A 15,878-nucleotide genomic window follows, 5' to 3' on the forward strand; every position below is an offset into this window, starting at 1 on the left:
CACCCTCATGTACCCGGGGCAAGCACACACAAGTACACGGGGCAAGTACCCACAAGTACCTACAAGCACCCACAAGTACCTAAAAACACCCACAAGCTCCCACAAGAACCCACAAGCACCCACAAGTACCCACAAGTACCTACAAGCACCCGGGGCAAGTACCCACAAGCACCCGGGGCAAGTACCCACAAGCACCCGGGGCAAGTACCTACAAGCACCCGGGGCAAGTACCCACAAGCACCAGGGGCAAGTACCTACAAGCACCCGGGGCAAAGACCCAGAAGCACCCGGGGCAAGCACCCACAAACACCCACAAGTACCCGGGTCAAGTACCCACAAGTACCTACAAGCACCCACAAGTACCTAAAAACACCCACAAGCACCCACAAGTACCTACAAGCACCCGGGGAGAGTACCCACAAGCACCCAGGGCAAGTACCTACAAGCACCCGGGGCAAGTACCCACAAGCACCCGGGGCATAGACCCAGAAGCACCCGGGGCAAGCACCCACAAACACCCACAAGTACCCGGGGCATTTGGGTCGTGTACCTTAAAGTAAATTATTTTCTTCAGGAAAACTTCCCTAGTTGCTTGAACATGAGCCGAAATAGCTCAGTTGGGAGAGCGTTAGACCGTAGATCTAAACGTACCTGGTTCGATCCCGGGTTTCGGCAACACGAGAGCTTTTTGGGTCGTGTATCGTAAAGTAAATTATTTGCTTAAGGAAAGTTTCCCTGGTTTCATGAAAAAGAGCCGAAATAGCTCAGTTGGGAGGGCGTTAGACTGAAGATCTAAAGGTCCCTGGTTCGAAGCCGGGTTTCGGCAACAGGAGAGGTTTTTGGATCGTGTATCTTAAAGTAAATTATTTGCCTCAGGAAAAATTCCCTAGCTGCTTGAATATGAGCCGAAATAGCTCAGTTGGGAGAGCGTTAGACTGAAGATCTAAAGTTCCCTGGTTCGATCCCGGGTTTCGGGAACATGAAAGCTTTTTGGGTCGTGTACATTAAAGTAAACTGTTTTCCCAATTGAAGTGTCCCTGGTTGCATGAAAAAGAGCCGAAGTAGCTTAGTTGGGAGAGCGTTAGACTGAAGTTCTAAAGGTCCGAGGTTCGATCCCGGGTTTCGGCAGTATGAAATCTTTTTGGATTGTGTACCTTAAAGTAAATTATTTGCTTCAGGAAAGTTTACCTGGTTGCATGAACGAGAGCCGAAATAGCTCAGTTGGGAGAGCGTTAGGCTGAAGATCTAAAGGTCCCTGGTTCGATCCCCGGTTTCGGCAACTCGAGAGCTTTTTGGGTCGTGTATCTTAAAGTAAATTATTTGCTTCAGGAAAGTTTCCCTCGTTTCATGAAAGAGAGCCGAAATAGCTCAGTTGGGAGGGCGTTAGACTGAAGATCTAAAGGTCCCTGGTTCGATCCCGGGTTTCGGCCACAGGAGAGGTTTTTGGATCGTGTATCTTAAAGTAAATTATTTGCTTCAGGAAAAATTCCCTAGCTGCTTGAATATGAGCCGAAATAGCTCAGTTGGGAGAGCATTAGACTGAAGATCTAAAGGTCCCTGGTTCGATCCCGGGTTTCGGCAACACGAGAGCTTTTTGGGTCGTGTACCTTAAAGTAAATTATTTTATTCAGGAAAAATTCCCTAGTTGCTTGAACATGAGCCGAAATAGCTCAGTTGGGAGAGCATTAGACAGAAGATCTTAAGGTCCCTGGTTCGATCCCGGGTTTCGGTAACACGAGAGCTTTTTGGGTCGTGTACCTTAAAGTAATTTATTTTCTTCAGGAAAAATTCCCTAGTTGCTTGATCATGAGCCGATATAGCTCAGTTGGGAGAGCGTTAGACTGAAGATCTAAAGGTTCCTGGTTCGATCCCGGGTTTCGGCAACACGAGAGCTTTTTGGGTCGTGTATCGTAAAGTAAATTATTTGCTTAAGGAAAGTTTCCCTGGTTTCGTGAAAGAGAGCCGAAATAGCTCAGTTGGGAGGGCGTTAGACTGAAGATCTAAAGGTCCGAGGTTCGATCCCGGGTTTCGGCAACACGAGAGCTTTTTGGGTCGTGTACCTTAAAGTAAATTATTTGCTTCAGGAAAGTTTACATGGTTGCATGAACGAGAGCCGAGATAGCTCAGTTGGGAGAGCGTTAGACTGAAGATCTAAAGGTCCCTGGTTCGATCCCGGGTTTCGGCAACTCGAGAGCTTTTTGGGTCGTGTATCTTAAAGTAAATTATTTGCTTCAGGAAAGTTTCCCTCGTTTCATGAAAGAGAGCCGAAATAGCTCAGTTGGGAGGGCGTTAGACTGAAGATCTAAAGGTCCCTGGTTCGATCCCGGGTTTCGGCAACACGAGAGCTTTTTGGGTCGTGTACCTTAAAGTAAATTATTTTCTTCAGGAAAGTTTACCTGGTTGCATGAACGAGAGCCGAAATAGCTCAGTTGGGAGAGCATTAGACTGAAGATCTAAAGGTCCCTGGTTCGATCCCGGGTTTCGGCAACACGAGAGCTTTTTGGGTCGTGTACCTTAAAGTAAATTATTTTCTTCAGGAAAGTTTACTTGGTTGCATGAACGAGAGCCGAAATAGCTCAGTTGGGAGAGCGTCAGACTGAAGATCTAAAGGTCCCTGGTTCGATCCCGGGTTTCGGCAACAGGACTGGTTTTTGGATCGTGTATCTTAAAGTAAATTATTTTCTTCGGAAAAAAATCCCTAGCTGCTTAAATATGAGCCGAAACAGCTCAGTTGGGAGAGCGTTAGACTGAAGATCTAAAGGTCCCTGGTTCGATCCCGGGTTTCGGCCACAGGAGAGGTTTTTGGATCGTGTATCTTAAAGTAAATTATTTTCTTCAGGAAAAATTCCCTAGCTGCTTGAATATGAGCCGAAATAGCTCAGTTGGGAGAGCATTAGACTGAAGATCTAAAGGTCCCTGGTTCGATCCCGGGTTTCGGCAACACGAGAGCATTTTGGGTCGTGTACCTTAAAGTAAATTATTTTCTTCAGGAAAAATTCCCTAGTTGCTTGAACATGAGCCGAAATAGCTCAGTTGGGAGAGCATTAGACAGAAGATCTTAAGGTCCCTGGTTCGATCCCGGGTTTCGGTAACACGAGAGCTTTTTGGGTCGTGTACCTTAAAGTAATTTATTTTCTTCAGGAAAAATTCCCTAGTTGCTTGAACATGAGCCGATATATCTCAGTTGGGAGAGCGTTAGACTGAAGATCTAAAGGTTCCTGGTTCGATCCCGAGTTTCGGCAACATGAGAGCTTTTTGGGTCGTGTACATAAAAGTAAACTGTTTTCCCAAGGAAAGTGTCCCTGGTTACATGAAAGAGAGCCGAAGTAGCTTAGTTGGGAGAGCTTTAGACTGAAGATCTAAAGGTCCCTGGTTCGATCCCGGGTTTTGGAAACGGGAGAGGTTTTTGGATCGCGTATCTTAAAGTAAATTAATTGCTTCATGAAAAATTCCCTAGCTGCTTGACTCTGAGCCGAAATAGCTCAGTTGGGAGAGCGTTAGACTGAAGATCTAAAGGTCGCTGGTTCGATCCCGGGTTTCGGCAACAGGAGAGGTTTTTGGGTCGTGTATCTTAAAGTAAATTATTTGCTTCAGGAAAGTTTACCTGGTTGCATGAACGAGAGCTGAAAGAGCTCAGTTGGGAGAGCGTTAGACTGAAGATCTAAAGGTCCCTGGTTCGATCCCGGGTTTCGGCAACACGAGAGTTTTCTGGGTCGTGTATCTTAAAGTAAATTATTTGCTCCAGGAAAGTTTACCTGGTTCCATGAGCGAGAGCCGAAATAGCTCAGTTGCGAGAGCGTTAGACTGAATATCTAAAGGTCCCTGGTTCGATCCCGGGTTTCGGCAACACGATAGCTTTTTGGGTCGTGTATCTTAAAGAAAATTATTTGCTTAAGGAAAGTTTCCCTGGTTTCGTGAAAGAGAGCCGAAATAGCTCAGTTGGGAGGGCGTTAGACTGAAGATCTAAAGGTCCGAGGTTCGATCCCGGGTTTCGGCAACACGAGAGCTTTTTGGGTCGTGTACCTTAAAGTAAATTATTTGCTTCAGGAAAGTTTACATGGTTGCATGAACGAGAGCCGAGATAGCTCAGTTGGGAGAGCGTTAGACTGAAGATCTAAAGGTCCCTGGTTCGATCCCGGGTTTCGGCAACTCGAGAGCTTTTTGGGTCGTGTATCTTAAAGAAAATTATTTGCTTCAGGAAAGTTTACCTGGTTGCATGAACGAGAGCCGAAATAGCTTAGTTGGGAGAGCGTCAGACTGAAGATCTAAAGGTCCCGGGTTTCGGCAACAGGAGAGGTTTTTGGATCGTGTATCTTAAAGTAAATTATTTTCTTCGGAAAAAAATCCCTGGCTGCTTGAATATGAGCCGAAATAGCTCAGTTGGGAGAGCGTTAGACTGAAGATCTAAAGGTCCCTGGTTCGATCCCGGGTTTCGGCAACACGAGAGCTTTTTGGATCGTGTATCTTAAAGTAAATTATTTGCTTCAGGAAAGTTTACCTGGTTGCATGAACGAGAGCCGAAATAGCTCAGTTGGGAGAGCGTTAGACTGAAGATCTAAAGGTCCCTGTTTCGATCCCGCGTTTCGGCAAAAGGAGAGGTTTTTGGATCGTGTATCTTAAAGTAAATTATTTTCTTCGGAAAAAAAGCCCCAGCTTCTTGAATATGAGCCGAAACAGCTCTGTTGGGAGAGCGTTAGACTGAAGATCTAAAGGTCCCTGGTTCGATCCCGATTTTCGGCAACATGAAAGCTTTTTGGGTCGTGTACATAAAAGTAAACTGTTTTCCCAAGGAAAGTGTCCCTGGTTACATGAAAAAGAGCCGAAGTAGCTTGGTTGGGAGAGCGTTAGACTGAAGATCTAAAGGTCCCTGGTTCGATCCCCTGTTTCGGCAACACGAGAGCTTTTTGGGTCGTGTATCTTAAAGTAAATTATTTGCTTCAGGAAAGTTTACCTGGTTGCATGAACGAGAGCGGAAATAGCTCAGTTGGGAGAGCGTTAGTTTGAAGATCTAAAGGTTCCTGGTTCGATCCCGGGTTTCGGACACGAGAGCTTTTTGGGTCGTGTATCTTAAAGTAAATTATTTGCTTCAGGAAAGTTTACCTGGTTACATGAACCAGAGCCGAAATAGCTCAGTTGGGAGGGCGTTAGACTGAAGATCTAAAGGTCCCTGGTTCGATCCCGGGTTTCGGCAACAGGAGAGGTTTTTGGATCGTGTATCTTAAAGTAAATTATTTTCTTCGGAAAAAAATCCCTAGCTGCTCGAATAAGAGCCGAAATAGCTCAGTTGGGAGAGCGCTAGACTGAAGATCTAAAGGTCCCTGGATCGATCCCGGGTTTCGGCTACACGAGAGCTTTTTGGGTCTTGTATCTTAAAGTAAATTATTTGCTTCAGGAAAGTTTACCTGGTTGCATGAACGAGAGCTGAAATAGCTTAGTTGGGAGAGCGTCAGACTGAAGATCTAAAGGTCCCGGGTTTCGGCAACAGGAGAGGTTTTTGGATCGTGTATCTTAAAGTAAATTATTTTTTTCGGAAAAAAATCCCTGGCTGCTTGAATATGAGCCGAAATAGCTCAGTTGGGAGAGCGTTAGACTGAAGATCTAAAGGTCCCTGGTTCGATCCCGGGTTTCGGCAACACGAGAGCTTTGTGGGTCGTGTATCTTAAAGTAAATTATTTGCTTCAGGAAAGTTTACGTGGTTGCATGAACGAGAGCCGAAATAGCTCAGTTGGGAGAGCGTTAGACTGAAGATCTAAAGGTCCCGGGTTTCGGCAACAGGAGAGGTTTTTGGATCGTGTATCTTAAAGTAAATTATTTTCTTCGGGAAAAATTCCCTAGCTGCTTGAATATGAGCCGAAATAGCTCAGTTGGGAGAGCGTCTGACTGAAGATCTAAAGGTCACTGGTTCGATCCCACGTTTCGGCAACACGAGAACTTTTTGGGTCGTGTATCTTAAAGTACATTATTTGCTTCAGGAAAGTTTACCTGGTTGCATGAACGAGAGCGAAAATAGCTCAGTTGGGAGAGCGTTAGTCTGAAGATCTAAAGGTTCCTGGTTCGATCCCGGGTTTCGGACACGAGAGCTTTTTGGGTCGTGTTTCCTTAAGTAAATTATTTGCTTCAGGAAAGTTTACCTGGTTACATGAACGAGAGCCGAAATAGCTCAGTTGGGAGGGCGTTAGACTGAAGATCTAAAGGTCCCTGGTTCGATCCCGGGTTTCGGCAACAGGAGAGGTTTTTGGATCGTGTTCCTTAAAGTAAATTATTTGCTTCTGGAAAGTTTCACTGGTTTCATGAAAGAGAGCCCAAATAGCTCAGTTGGGAGAATGTCAGACAGAAGATCTAAACGTCCCTGGTTCGATCCCGGGTTTCGGCAAAACGAGAGCTTTTTCGGTCGTGTATCTTAAAGTAAATTATTTTCTTCGGAAAAAAATCCCTAGCTGCTCGAATAAGAGCCGAAATAGCTCAGTTGGGAGAGCGTTAGACTGAAGATCTAAAGGTCCCTGGTTCGATCCCGGGTTTCGGCAACACGAGAGCTTTTTGGGTCTTGTATCTTAAAGTAAATTATTTGCTTCAGGAAAGTTTACCTGGTTGCATGAACGAGAGCCGAAAGAGCTCATTTGGGAGAGCGTTAGACTGAAGATCTAAAGGTCCCTGGTTCGATCCCGGGTTTCGGCAACACGAGAGTTTTTTGGGTCGTGTATCTTAAAGTAAATTATTTGCTCTAGAAAAGTTTACCTGGTTCCATGAGCGAGAGCCGAAGTAGCTCAGTTGCGAGAGCGTTAGACTGAATATCTAAAGGTCCCTGGTTCAATCCCGGGTTTCGGCAACACGAGAGCTTTTTGGGTCGTGTATCTTAAAGAAAATTATTTGCTTCAGGAAAGTTTACCTGGTTGCATGAACGAGAGCCGAAATAGCTCAGTTGGGAGAGCGTTAGACTGAAGATCTAAAGGTCCCGGGTTTCGGCAACAGGAGAGGTTTTTGGATCGTGTATCTTAAAGTAAATTATTTTCTTCGGGAAAAATTCCCTAGCTGCTTGAATATGAGCCGAAATAGCTCAGTTGGGAGAGCGTCTGACTGAAGATCTAAAGGTCACTGGTTCGATCCCACGTTTCGGCAACACGAGAACTTTTTAGGTCGTGTATCTTAAAGTACATTATTTGCTTCAGGAAAGTTTACCTGGTTGCATGAACGAGAGCGGAAATAGCTCAGTTGGGAGAGCGTTAGTCTGAAGATCTAAAGGTTCCAGGTTCGATCCCGGGTTTCGGACACAAGAGCTTTTTGGGTCGTGTATCCTTAAGTAAATTATTTGCTTCAGGAAAGTTTACCTGGTTACATGAACGAGAGCCGAAATAGCTCAGTTGGGAGGGCGTTAGACTGAAGATCTAAAGGTCCCTGGTTCGATCCCGGGTTTTGGCAACAGGAGAGGTTTTTGGATCGTGTTCCTTAAAGTAAATTATTTTCTTCTGGAAAGTTTCACTGGTTTCATGAAAGAGAGCCCAAATAGCTCAGTTGGGAGAATGTCAGACAGAAGATCTAAACGTCCCTGGTTCGATCCCGGGTTTCGGCAAAACGAGAGCTTTTTCGGTCGTGTATCTTAAAGTAAATTATTTTCTTCGGAAAAAAATCCCTAGCTGCTCGAATAAGAGCCGAAATAGCTCAGTTGGGAGAGCGTTAGACTGAAGATCTAAAGGTCCCTGGTTCGATCCCGGGTTTCGGCAACACGAGAGCTTTTTGGGTCTTGTATCTTAAAGTAAATTATTTGCTTCAGGAAAGTTTACCTGGTTGCATGAACGAGAGCCGAAAGAGCTCATTTGGGAGAGCGTTAGACTGAAGATCTAAAGGTCCCTGGTTCGATCCCGGGTTTCGGCAACACGAGAGTTTTTTGGGACGTGTATCTTAAAGTAAATTATTTGCTCTAGGAAAGTTTACCTGGTTCCATGAGCGAGAGCCGAAGTAGCTCAGTTGCGAGAGCGTTAGACTGAATATCTAAAGGTCCCTGGTTCGATCCCGGGTTTCGGCAACACGAGAGCTTTTTGGGTCGTGTATCTTAAAGAAAATTATTTGCTTCAGGAAAGTTTACCTGGTTGCATGAACGAGAGCCGAAATAGCTCAGTTGGGAGAGCGTTAGACTGAAGATCTAAAGGTCCCGGGTTTCGGCAACAGGAGAGGTTTTTGGATCGTGTATCTTAAAGTAAATTATTTTCTTCGGGAAAAATTCCCTAGCTGCTTGAATATGAGCCGAAATAGCTCAGTTGGGAGAGCGTCAGACTGAAGATCTAAAGGTCCCTGGTTCGATCCCGGGTTTCGGCAATAGGAGTGGTTTTTGGATCGTGTATCTTAAAGTAAATTATTTTCTTCGGAAAAAAATCCCTAGCTGCTTGAATATGAGCCGAAACTGCTCAGCTGGGAGAGCGTTAGACTGAAGATCTAAAGGTCCCTGTTCCATCCCACGTTTCGGCAACACGAGAACTTTTTGTGTCGTGTATCTTAAAGTACATTATTTGCTTCAGGAAAGTTTACCTGGTTGCATGAACGAGAGCCGAAAGAGCTCAGTTGGGAGAGCATTAGACTGAAGATCTAAAGGTCCCTGGTTCGTTCCCGGGTTTCGGCAACACGAGAGTTTTTTAGGTCGTGTATCTTAAAGTAAATTATTTGCTTCAGGAAAGTTTACCTGTTTCCATGAACGAGAACCGAAATAGCTCAGTTGGGAGAGCGTTAGACTGGAGATCTAAAGGTTCCTGGTTCGATCCCGGGTTTCGGCAAAAGGAGAGATTTTTGGTTCGTGTATCTTAAAGTAAATTTTTTGCTTCAGGAAAGTTTACCTGGTTGCGTGAACGAGAGCCGAAATAGCTCAGTTGGGAGAGCGTCAGACTGAAGATCTAAAGGTCCCTGGTTCGATCCCGTGTTTCGGCAAAAGGAGAGGTTTTTGGATCGTGTATCTTAAAGTAAATTATTTTCTTCGGAAAAAAAGCCCTAGCTTCTTGAATATGAGCCGAAACAGCTCAGTTGGGAGAGCGTCAGACTGAAGATCTAAAGGTCCCTGGTTCGATCCCGTGTTTCGGCAAAAGGAGAGGTTTTTGGATCGTGTATCTTAAAGTAAATTATTTTCTTCGGAAAAAAAGCCCTAGCTTCTTGAATATGAGCCGAAACAGCTCTGTTGGGAGAGCGTTAGACTGAAGATCTAAAGGTCCCTGGTTCTATCCCGGGTTTCGGCAAAAGGAGAGATTTTTGGTTCGTGTATCTTAAAGTAAATTATTTTCTTCGGAAAAAAAGCCCTAGCTTCTTGAATATGAGCCGAAACAGCTCTGTTGGGAGAGCGTTAGACTGAAGATCTAAAGGTCCCTGGTTCGATCCCGGGTTTCGGCAAAAGGAGAGATTTTTGGTTCGTGTATCTTAAAGTAAATTTTTTGCTTCAGGAAAGTTTACCTGGTTGCGTGAACGAGAGCCGAAATAGCTCAGTTGGGAGAGCGTCAGACTGAAGATCTAAAGGTCCCTGGTTCGATCCCGTGTTTCGGCAAAAGGAGAGGTTTTTGGATCGTGTATCTTAAAGTAAATTATTTTCTTCGGAAAAAAAGCCCTAGCTTCTTGAATATGAGCCGAAACAGCTCAGTTGGGAGAGCGTCAGACTGAAGATCTAAAGGTCCCTGGTTCGATCCCGTGTTTCGGCAAAAGGAGAGGTTTTTGGATCGTGTATCTTAAAGTAAATTATTTTCTTCGGAAAAAAAGCCCTAGCTTCTTGAATATGAGCCGAAACAGCTCAGTTGCGAGAGCGTTAGACTGAATATCTAAAGGTCCCTGGTTCGATCCCGGGTTTCGGCAACACGAGAGCTTTTTGGGTCGTGTATCTTAAAGAAAATTATTTGCTTCAGGAAAGTTTACCTGGTTGCATGAACGAGAGCCGAAATAGCTCAGTTGGGAGAGCGTTAGACTGAAGATCTAAAGGTCCCGGGTTTCGGCAACAGGAGAGGTTTTTGGATCGTGTATCTTAAAGTAAATTATTTTCTTCGGGAAAAATTCCCTAGCTGCTTGAATATGAGCCGAAATAGCTCAGTTGGGAGAGCGTCAGACTGAAGATCTAAAGGTCCCTGGTTCGATCCCGGGTTTCGGCAATAGGAGTGGTTTTTGGATCGTGTATCTTAAAGTAAATTATTTTCTTCGGAAAAAAATCCCTAGCTGCTTGAATATGAGCCGAAACTGCTCAGCTGGGAGAGCGTTAGACTGAAGATCTAAAGGTCCCTGTTCCATCCCACGTTTCGGCAACACGAGAACTTTTTGTGTCGTGTATCTTAAAGTACATTATTTGCTTCAGGAAAGTTTACCTGGTTGCATGAACGAGAGCCGAAAGAGCTCAGTTGGGAGAGCATTAGACTGAAGATCTAAAGGTCCCTGGTTCGTTCCCGGGTTTCGGCAACACGAGAGTTTTTTAGGTCGTGTATCTTAAAGTAAATTATTTGCTTCAGGAAAGTTTACCTGTTTCCATGAACGAGAACCGAAATAGCTCAGTTGGGAGAGCGTTAGACTGGAGATCTAAAGGTTCCTGGTTCGATCCCGGGTTTCGGCAAAAGGAGAGATTTTTGGTTCGTGTATCTTAAAGTAAATTTTTTGCTTCAGGAAAGTTTACCTGGTTGCGTGAACGAGAGCCGAAATAGCTCAGTTGGGAGAGCGTCAGACTGAAGATCTAAAGGTCCCTGGTTCGATCCCGTGTTTCGGCAAAAGGAGAGGTTTTTGGATCGTGTATCTTAAAGTAAATTATTTTCTTCGGAAAAAAAGCCCTAGCTTCTTGAATATGAGCCGAAACAGCTCAGTTGGGAGAGCGTCAGACTGAAGATCTAAAGGTCCCTGGTTCGATCCCGTGTTTCGGCAAAAGGAGAGGTTTTTGGATCGTGTATCTTAAAGTAAATTATTTTCTTCGGAAAAAAAGCCCTAGCTTCTTGAATATGAGCCGAAACAGCTCTGTTGGGAGAGCGTTAGACTGAAGATCTAAAGGTCCCTGGTTCTATCCCGGGTTTCGGCAACAGGAGAGGTTTTTGGATCGTGTATCTTAAAGTAAATTATTTGCTTCAGGAAAGTTTCCCTGGTTTCATGAAAGAGAGCTGAAATAGCTCAGTTGGGAGAATGTCAGACTGAAGATCTAAACGTCCTTGGTTCGATCCCGGGTTTCGGCAAAACGAGAGCTTTTTCGGTCGTGTATCTTAAAGTAAATTATTTTCTTCGGAAAAAAATCCCTAGCTGCTTGAATATGAGCCGAAATAGCTCAGTTGGGAGAGCGTTAGACTGAAGATCTAAGGTCCCTGGTTCGATGCCGGGTTTCGGCAACAGGAGAGCGTTTTGGGTCGTGTATCTTAAAGTAAATTATTTGCTTCAGGAAAGTTTACCTGGTTGAGTGAACGAGAGCCGAAATAGCTCAGTTGGGAGAGCGTTAGTCTGAAGATCTAAAGGTTCCTGGTTCGATCCCGGGTTTCGGACACGAGAGATTTTTGGGTCGTGTATCTTAAAGTAAATTATTTGCTTCAGGAAAGTTTACCTGGTTGCATGAACGAGAGCCGAAATAGCTCAGTTGGGAGAGCGTTAGTCTGAAGATCTAAAGGTTCCTGGTTCGATCCCGGGTTTCGGCAACACGAGAGCTTTTTGGGTCGTGTATCTTAAAGTAAATTATTTGCTTCAGGAAAGTTTACCTGGTTGCATGAACGAGAGCCGAAATAGCTCACTTGGGAGAGCGTTAGACTGAAGATCTAAAGGTCCCTGGTTCGATCCCGGGTTTCGGCAACACGAGAGTTTTTTGGGTCGTGCATCTTAAAGTAAATTATTTGCTTCAGGAAAGTTTACCTGGTTGCATGAACGAGAGCCGAAATAGCTCAGTTGGGTGAGCGTTAGACTGAAGGTCTAAAGGTCCCTGGTTCGATCCCGGGTTTCGGCAACAGGAGAGGTTTTTGGATCGTGTATCTTATAGTAAATTATTTGCTTCATGAAAAATTCCCTAGCTGCGTGAATATGAGCCGAAAAAGCTCAGTTGGGAGAGCGTTAGACTGAAGGAAAAATTCCCTAGATGCTTGAACATGAGCCGAAATAGCTCAAATGGGAGAGCGTTAGACTGAAGATCTAAAGGTCCCTGGTTCGATCCCGGGTTTCGGCAACGGGAGAGCTTTTTGGGTCGCTTATCTTAAAGTAAATTATTTGCTTCAGGAAAGTTTACCTGGTTGCATGAACGAGAGCCGAAATAGCTCAGTTGGGAGAGCGTTAGTCTGAAGATCTAAAGGTTCCTGGTTCGATCCCGGGTTTCGGACACGAGAGCTTTTTGGGTCGTGTATCTTAAAGTAAATTATTTGCTTCAGGAAGGTTTACCTGGTTGCACGAACGAGAGCTGAAATAGCTCAGTTGGGAGGGCGTTAGACTGAAGATCTAAAGGTCCCTGGTTCGATCCCTGGTTTCGGCAACAGGAGAGCTGTTTGGGTCGTGTATCTTAAAGTAAATTATTTGCTTCACGAAAGTTTACCTGGTTGCATGAACGAGAGGCGAAATAGCTCAGTTGGGAGAGCGTTAGACTGAAGATTTAAAGGTTCCTGGTTCGATCCCGGGTTTCGGACACGAGAGCTTTTTGGGTCGTGTATCTTAAAGTATATTATTTGCTTCAGGAAAGTTTACCTGGTTGCATGAACGAGAGCCGAAATAGCTCAGTTGGGGGAGCGTTAGAATGAAGATCTAAAGGTCCCTGGTTCGATCCCGGGTTTCGGCAACTCGAGAGGTTTTTGTGTCGTGTATCTTAAAGTAAATTATTTGCTTCAGGAAAGGTTCTCTGGTTTCGTGAAAAAGAGCCGAAATAGCTCAGTTGGGAGAGCGTTAGACTGAAGATTTAAAGGTTCCTGGTTCGATCCTGGGTTTCGGACACGAGAGATTTTTGGGTCGTGTATCTTAAAGTATATTATTTGCTTCAGGAAAGTTTACCTGGTTGCATGAACGAGAGCCGAAATAGCTCAGTTGGGAGAGCGTTAGTCTGAAGATCTAAAGGTTCCTGGTTCGATCCCGGGTTTCGGACACGAGAGCTTTTTGGGTCGTGTATCTTAAAGTAAATTATTTGCTTCAGGAAGGTTTACCTGGTTGCACGAACGAGAGCTGAAATAGCTCAGTTGGGAGGGCGTTAGACTGAAGATCTAAAGGTCCCTGGTTCGATCCCTGGTTTCGGCAACAGGAGAGCTGTTTGGGTCGTGTATCTTAAAGTAAATTATTTGCTTCACGAAAGTTTACCTGGTTGCATGAACGAGAGGCGAAATAGCTCAGTTGGGAGAGCGTTAGACTGAAGATTTAAAGGTTCCTGGTTCGATCCCGGGTTTCGGACACGAGAGCTTTTTGGGTCGTGTATCTTAAAGTATATTATTTGCTTCAGGAAAGTTTACCTGGTTGCATGAACGAGAGCCGAAATAGCTCAGTTGGGGGAGCGTTAGAATGAAGATCTAAAGGTCCCTGGTTCGATCCCGGGTTTCGGCAACTCGAGAGGTTTTTGTGTCGTGTATCTTAAATTTAAATTATTTGCTTCAGGAAAGTTTCTCTGGTTTCGTGAAAAAGAGCCGAAATAGCTCAGTTGGGAGAGCGTTAGATTGAAGATTTAAAGGTTCCTGGTTCGATCCCGGGTTTCGGACACGAGAGCTTTTTGGGTCGTGTATCCTAAAGTATATTGTTTGCTTCAGGAAAGTTTACCTGGTTGCATGAACGAGAGCCGAAATAGCTCAGTTGGGAGAGCGTTAGTGTGAAGATCTAAAGGTTCCTGGTTCTATCCCGGGTTTCGGACACGAGAGCTTTTTGGGTCGTGTATCTTAAAGTAAATTATTTGCTTCAGGAAGGTTTACCTGGTTGCACGAACGAGAGCTGAAATAGCTCAGCTGGGAGGGCGTTAGACTGAAGATCTAAAGGTCCCTGGTTCGATCCCTGGTTTCGGCAACAGGAGAGCCTTTTGGGTCGTGTATCTTAAAGTAAATTCATTGCTTCACGAAAGTTTACCTGGTTGCATGAACTCGAGGCGAAATAGCTTAGTTGGGAGAGCGTTAGACTGAAGATTTAAAGGTTCCTGGTTCGATCCCAGGTTTCGGCTACACGAGAGCTTTTTGGGTCGTGTATCTTAAAGTAAATTATATGCTTCAGGAAAGTTTACCTGGTTGCATGAACGAGAGCCGAAATAGCTGAGTTGGGAGAGCGTTAGACTGAAGAGCTAAAGGTTCCTGGTTCGATCCCGGGTTTCGGCAACAGGAGAGGTTCTTGGATCGTGTATCTTAAAGTAAATTATTTGCTTCAGGAAAGTTTCCCTGGTTTCATGAAAGAGAGCTGAAATAGCTCAGTTGGGAGAATGTCAGACTGAAGATCTAAACGTCCTTGGTTCGATCCCGGGTTTCGGTAAAACGAGAGCTTTTTCGGTCGTGTATCTTAAAGTAAATTATTTTCTTCGGAAAAAAATCCCTAGCTGCTTGAATATGAGCCGAAATAGCTCAGTTGGGAGAGCGTTAGACTGAAGATCTAAGGTCCCTGGTTCGATGCCGGGTTTCGGCAACAGGAGAGCGTTTTGGGTCGTGTATCTTAAAGTAAATTATTTGCTTCAGGAAAGTTTACCTGGTTGCGTGAACGAGAGCCGAAATAGCTCAGTTGGGAGAGCGTTAGTCTGAAGATCTAAAGGTTCCTGGTTCGATCCCGGGTTTCGGACACGAGAGATTTTTGGGTCGTGTATCTTAAAGTAAATTATTTGCTTCAGGAAAGTTTACCTGGTTGCATGAACGAGAGCCGAAATAGCTCAGTTGGGAGAGCGTTAGTCTGAAGATCTAAAGGTTCCTGGTTCGATCCCGGGTTTCGGCAACACGGGAGCTTTTTGGGTCGTGTATCTTAAAGTAAATTATTTGCTTCAGGAAAGTTTACCTGGTTGCATGAACGAGAGCCGAAATAGCTCAGTTGGGAGAGCGTTAGACTGAAGATCTAAAGGTCCCTGGTTCGATCCCGGGTTTCGGCAACACGAGAGTTTTTTGGGTCGTGCATCTTAAAGTAAATTATTTGCTTCAGGAAAGTTTACCTGGTTGCATGAACGAGAGCCGAAATAGCTCAGTTGGGTGAGCGTTAGACTGAAGGCCTAAAGGTCCCTGGTTCGATCCCGGGTTTCGGCAACAGGAGAGGTTTTTGGATCGTGTATCTTATAGTAAATTATTTGCTTCATGAAAAATTCCCTAGCTGCTTGAATATGAGCCAAAAAAGCTCAGTTGGGAGAGCGTTAGACTGAAGGAAAAATTCCCTAGATGCTTGAACATGAGCCGAAATAGCTCAAATGGGAGAGCGTTAGACTGAAGATCTAAAGGTCCCTGGTTTGATCCCGGGTTTCGGCAACGGGAGAGCTTTTTGGGTCGCTTATCTTAAAGTAAATTATTTGCTTCAGGAAAGTTTACCTGGTTGCAAGAACGAGAGCCGAAATAGCTCAGTTGGGAGAGCGTTAGTCTGAAGAGCTAAAGGTTCCTGGTTCGATCCCGGGTTTCGGCAACTCGAGAGGTTTTTGTGTCGTGTATCTTAAAGTAAATTATTTGTTTCAGGAAAGTTTCCCTGGTTTCGTAAAAAAGAGCCGAAATAGCTCAGTTGTGAGAATGTCAGACTGAAGATCTAAAGGTCCCTGGTTGATCCCGGGTTTCGGCAACACGAGAGCTTTTTGGGTCGTGTATCTTAAAGTAAATTATTTTCTTCTGAAAAAATCCCTAGCTGCTTGAATATGAGCCGAAATAGCTCAGTTGAGAGAGCGTAAGACTGAAGATCTAAAGGTCTCTGGTTCGATCCCGGGTTTCGGCAACAGGAGAGCTGTTTGGGTCGTGTATCTTAAAGTAAATTATTTGCTTCACGAAAGTTTACCTGGTCGCATGAAC

At 44.8% G+C, this 15,878-nt stretch overlaps 24 non-coding genes across 24 annotated transcripts; all 24 read left to right on the top strand.

The window, feature by feature from the left end:
• Window positions 1-602: 602 nt before the first annotated feature.
• Window positions 603-675, top strand: TRNAY-GUA (transfer RNA tyrosine (anticodon GUA)). The gene has a single exon. It is a non-coding gene; the product is annotated as a tRNA-Tyr (tRNA).
• Window positions 676-1,508: 833 nt separating this feature from the next.
• TRNAF-GAA (transfer RNA phenylalanine (anticodon GAA)) lies at window positions 1,509-1,581 on the top strand. Its single transcript has one exon. It is a non-coding gene; the product is annotated as a tRNA-Phe (tRNA).
• Window positions 1,582-1,810: 229 nt separating this feature from the next.
• On the top strand, window positions 1,811-1,883 carry TRNAF-GAA (transfer RNA phenylalanine (anticodon GAA)). The gene has a single exon. It is a non-coding gene; the product is annotated as a tRNA-Phe (tRNA).
• Window positions 1,884-2,112: 229 nt separating this feature from the next.
• On the top strand, window positions 2,113-2,185 carry TRNAF-GAA (transfer RNA phenylalanine (anticodon GAA)). Its single transcript has one exon. It is a non-coding gene; the product is annotated as a tRNA-Phe (tRNA).
• A 78-nt stretch (window positions 2,186-2,263) lies between these two features.
• On the top strand, window positions 2,264-2,336 carry TRNAF-GAA (transfer RNA phenylalanine (anticodon GAA)). The gene has a single exon. It is a non-coding gene; the product is annotated as a tRNA-Phe (tRNA).
• A 78-nt stretch (window positions 2,337-2,414) lies between these two features.
• On the top strand, window positions 2,415-2,487 carry TRNAF-GAA (transfer RNA phenylalanine (anticodon GAA)). The gene has a single exon. It is a non-coding gene; the product is annotated as a tRNA-Phe (tRNA).
• Window positions 2,488-2,565: 78 nt separating this feature from the next.
• TRNAF-GAA (transfer RNA phenylalanine (anticodon GAA)) lies at window positions 2,566-2,638 on the top strand. Its single transcript has one exon. It is a non-coding gene; the product is annotated as a tRNA-Phe (tRNA).
• Window positions 2,639-2,867: 229 nt separating this feature from the next.
• On the top strand, window positions 2,868-2,940 carry TRNAF-GAA (transfer RNA phenylalanine (anticodon GAA)). The gene has a single exon. It is a non-coding gene; the product is annotated as a tRNA-Phe (tRNA).
• Window positions 2,941-4,075: 1,135 nt separating this feature from the next.
• On the top strand, window positions 4,076-4,148 carry TRNAF-GAA (transfer RNA phenylalanine (anticodon GAA)). The gene has a single exon. It is a non-coding gene; the product is annotated as a tRNA-Phe (tRNA).
• A 217-nt stretch (window positions 4,149-4,365) lies between these two features.
• Window positions 4,366-4,438, top strand: TRNAF-GAA (transfer RNA phenylalanine (anticodon GAA)). Its single transcript has one exon. It is a non-coding gene; the product is annotated as a tRNA-Phe (tRNA).
• A 680-nt stretch (window positions 4,439-5,118) lies between these two features.
• Window positions 5,119-5,191, top strand: TRNAF-GAA (transfer RNA phenylalanine (anticodon GAA)). The gene has a single exon. It is a non-coding gene; the product is annotated as a tRNA-Phe (tRNA).
• A 368-nt stretch (window positions 5,192-5,559) lies between these two features.
• TRNAF-GAA (transfer RNA phenylalanine (anticodon GAA)) lies at window positions 5,560-5,632 on the top strand. Its single transcript has one exon. It is a non-coding gene; the product is annotated as a tRNA-Phe (tRNA).
• A 517-nt stretch (window positions 5,633-6,149) lies between these two features.
• On the top strand, window positions 6,150-6,222 carry TRNAF-GAA (transfer RNA phenylalanine (anticodon GAA)). The gene has a single exon. It is a non-coding gene; the product is annotated as a tRNA-Phe (tRNA).
• A 229-nt stretch (window positions 6,223-6,451) lies between these two features.
• TRNAF-GAA (transfer RNA phenylalanine (anticodon GAA)) lies at window positions 6,452-6,524 on the top strand. Its single transcript has one exon. It is a non-coding gene; the product is annotated as a tRNA-Phe (tRNA).
• An 819-nt stretch (window positions 6,525-7,343) lies between these two features.
• TRNAF-GAA (transfer RNA phenylalanine (anticodon GAA)) lies at window positions 7,344-7,416 on the top strand. The gene has a single exon. It is a non-coding gene; the product is annotated as a tRNA-Phe (tRNA).
• A 229-nt stretch (window positions 7,417-7,645) lies between these two features.
• Window positions 7,646-7,718, top strand: TRNAF-GAA (transfer RNA phenylalanine (anticodon GAA)). Its single transcript has one exon. It is a non-coding gene; the product is annotated as a tRNA-Phe (tRNA).
• Window positions 7,719-8,237: 519 nt separating this feature from the next.
• Window positions 8,238-8,310, top strand: TRNAF-GAA (transfer RNA phenylalanine (anticodon GAA)). Its single transcript has one exon. It is a non-coding gene; the product is annotated as a tRNA-Phe (tRNA).
• A 379-nt stretch (window positions 8,311-8,689) lies between these two features.
• On the top strand, window positions 8,690-8,762 carry TRNAS-GGA (transfer RNA serine (anticodon GGA)). The gene has a single exon. It is a non-coding gene; the product is annotated as a tRNA-Ser (tRNA).
• Window positions 8,763-10,036: 1,274 nt separating this feature from the next.
• TRNAF-GAA (transfer RNA phenylalanine (anticodon GAA)) lies at window positions 10,037-10,109 on the top strand. Its single transcript has one exon. It is a non-coding gene; the product is annotated as a tRNA-Phe (tRNA).
• A 379-nt stretch (window positions 10,110-10,488) lies between these two features.
• On the top strand, window positions 10,489-10,561 carry TRNAS-GGA (transfer RNA serine (anticodon GGA)). The gene has a single exon. It is a non-coding gene; the product is annotated as a tRNA-Ser (tRNA).
• Window positions 10,562-11,542: 981 nt separating this feature from the next.
• Window positions 11,543-11,615, top strand: TRNAF-GAA (transfer RNA phenylalanine (anticodon GAA)). The gene has a single exon. It is a non-coding gene; the product is annotated as a tRNA-Phe (tRNA).
• A 445-nt stretch (window positions 11,616-12,060) lies between these two features.
• TRNAF-GAA (transfer RNA phenylalanine (anticodon GAA)) lies at window positions 12,061-12,133 on the top strand. Its single transcript has one exon. It is a non-coding gene; the product is annotated as a tRNA-Phe (tRNA).
• A 2,629-nt stretch (window positions 12,134-14,762) lies between these two features.
• TRNAF-GAA (transfer RNA phenylalanine (anticodon GAA)) lies at window positions 14,763-14,835 on the top strand. Its single transcript has one exon. It is a non-coding gene; the product is annotated as a tRNA-Phe (tRNA).
• A 78-nt stretch (window positions 14,836-14,913) lies between these two features.
• TRNAF-GAA (transfer RNA phenylalanine (anticodon GAA)) lies at window positions 14,914-14,986 on the top strand. The gene has a single exon. It is a non-coding gene; the product is annotated as a tRNA-Phe (tRNA).
• The last annotated feature ends 892 nt before the right edge of the window (window positions 14,987-15,878 follow it).

Source organism: Phalangium opilio, unplaced genomic scaffold (assembly GCF_054372755.1).
Source record: "Phalangium opilio isolate 3A_F unplaced genomic scaffold, DU_Popi_V2 ptg000217l_1, whole genome shotgun sequence".
In the NCBI taxonomy this organism is placed as follows: Eukaryota; Metazoa; Arthropoda; class Arachnida; order Opiliones; family Phalangiidae; genus Phalangium; species Phalangium opilio.